Below are 2394 nucleotides of genomic sequence, written 5' to 3' on the forward strand. Positions count from 1 at the left end.
TGCTCTGTTTTGGGGTTGAACGCCAGCCAGATTCTCCTTACTGGCATTTAAACGCCATTAAGCCTTTCCTCCAGGGTGTGCTATTTCTTTTGCTGTTTTTTATTTTGTTTTTAATTTTAGTAATTATTTTGTGACTCCACATGATCATAATCCTAATAAAACACAAAAGAACAATAAAATAAAAAATAAAATTAGATAAATAAAAATTGGGTTGCCTCCCAATAAGCACTTCTTTAATGTCAATAGCTTGACAGTGGGCTCTCATGGAGCCTTACAAGTGATCAGGTTAATGTTGTAGACTCCCAACACTAAACTTAGAGTTTGAATGCGGGGATTCAACACCAAACTTAGAGTTTGGTTGTGGCCTCCCAACACCAAACTTAGAGTTTGATTGTGGGGGCTTTGTTTGACTCTGTATTGAGAGAAGCTTTTCATGCTTCCTCTCCATGGTTGCAGAGGAGTATCCTTGAGCTTTAAATACAAGGTAGTCCCCATTCAATTAAAGGACTAACTCTCCTCTGTCAACATCAATCACAGCTCTTGCTGTGGCTAGGAAGGGTCTTCCAAGGATGATGCATTCATTCTTCTCCTTCCTAGTGTCTAAGATTATGAAATCAGCAGGGATGTAAAGGCCTTTAATCTTTATTAATACGTCCTCTACCAATCTATAAGCTTGTCTTACTGACTTGTCTGCCATTTGTAATGAGAATGTGGCAGGATGTACCTCAATGATCCCCAGCTTCTCCATTACAGATAGTGGCATAAGATTTATGCCTGACCCCAGGTCACACAGAGCTTTCTCAAAGGTCATGGTGCCTATGGTACAGGGTATTAAGAATTTACCAGGACCTTGTTTCTTTTAGGGTAAAGTTTGCTGAACCCATGTATCTAGTTCACTAATGAGCAAGGGAGGTTCACCTTCACAAGTCTCGTTACCAAATAATTTGGCATTCAGCTTCATGATGGCTCCTAGATATTGAGCAACTTGCTCTCGAGTTATATCTTCATCCTCTTTAGAGGAAGAATAGTCTTCAGAGCTTATGAATGGCAGAAAAAGATTTAATAGGATCTCTATGGTCTCTATATAACCTTCAGATTCCTTTGGGTCCTCAATAGGGAACTCCTTCTTGCTTGAGAGACGTCCCATGAGGTCTTCCTCATCGGGGTTCACGTCCTCTCATTCCTCTCTAGGTTCAGCCATGTTGATTATGTCAATGGCCTTGCACTCTCTTTTTGGATTCTCTTCAGTATTGCTTGGGATAGTACTAGGAGGAGTTTCTGTGACTTTCTTACTCAGCTGGCCCACTTGTGCCTCCAAATTTCTGATGAAGGACCTTGTTTCACTCATGAAACTTAAAGTGGCCTTAGACAGATCAGAGATTATGTTTGCTAAGTTAGAGGAGCTCTGCTCAGGATTCTCTGTCTGTTGCTGAGAAGATTATGGAAAAGGCTTGCTATTGCTGAGCCTATTTCTTCCACCATTATTAAAGCCTTGTTAAGGCTTTTGTTGATCCTTCCATGAAAAATTCGGATGATTTCTCCATGATGAATTATAGGTGTTCCCATAGAGTTCACCCAGGTAATTTACCTCTGCCATTGTAGGGTTCTCAGGATCATAAGTTTCTTCTTCAGAAGATGCCTCTTTAGTACTGTTGGATGCATTTTGCCATCCATTCAGACCTTGAGAAATCATGTTGACTTGCTGAGTCAACATTTTGTTCTGAGCCAATATGGCATTCAGAGCATCAATTTCAAGAACTCCCTTCCTCTGAGGCATCCCATTATTCACGGAATTCCTCTCAGAAGTGTACATGAACTGGTTATTTGCAACCATGTCAATAAGTTCTTGAGCTTCTGCAGGCGTTTTCTTTAGGTGAATAGATCCACCTGCAGAATGGTCCAGTAACATCTTAGAGAACTCAGATAGACCATAATATAATATATCCAGAATGGTCCACTCTGAAAGCATGTTAGAAGGACACTTTTTAGTCATCTGCTTGTATCTTTCCCAAGCTTCATAGAGGGATTCACCATCTTTTTGTTTGAAGGTCTAAACATCCACTCTAAGCTTGCTCAGCTTTTGAGGAGGAAAGAACTTAGCCAAGAAGACCGTGACCAGCTTATCCCAGGAGTCTAGGCTATCTTTAGGTTGTGAGTCCAACCATGTTCTAGCTCTGTCTCTTACAGTAAAAGGGAAAAGCATGAGCCTGTAGACTTCAGGATCTATTCCATTAGTCTTAATTGTCTCGCAGATCTACAAGAACTCAGTTAAAAATTGGTAGGGATCTTCTGATGAAAGTCCATGGAACTTGCAGTTCTGTTGCATTAGAGCAACTAGTTGAGGGTTCAGCTCAAAATTGTTTGCTCCAATGGCAGGGATTGAGATGCTTCTTC

At 40.7% G+C, this 2394-nt stretch overlaps 1 non-coding gene across 1 annotated transcript; it reads left to right on the forward strand.

Moving 5' to 3' along the window:
• Positions 1-1963: 1963 nt before the first annotated feature.
• LOC112712783 (small nucleolar RNA R71) lies at positions 1964-2071 on the forward strand. The gene has a single exon (XR_003157902.1). It is a non-coding gene; the product is annotated as a small nucleolar RNA R71 (small nucleolar RNA).
• The last annotated feature ends 323 nt before the right edge of the window (positions 2072-2394 follow it).

The sequence above is a fragment of the Arachis hypogaea genome, chromosome 1 (genome assembly GCF_003086295.3).
Source record: "Arachis hypogaea cultivar Tifrunner chromosome 1, arahy.Tifrunner.gnm2.J5K5, whole genome shotgun sequence".
Classification (NCBI taxonomy): domain Eukaryota; kingdom Viridiplantae; phylum Streptophyta; class Magnoliopsida; order Fabales; family Fabaceae; genus Arachis; species Arachis hypogaea.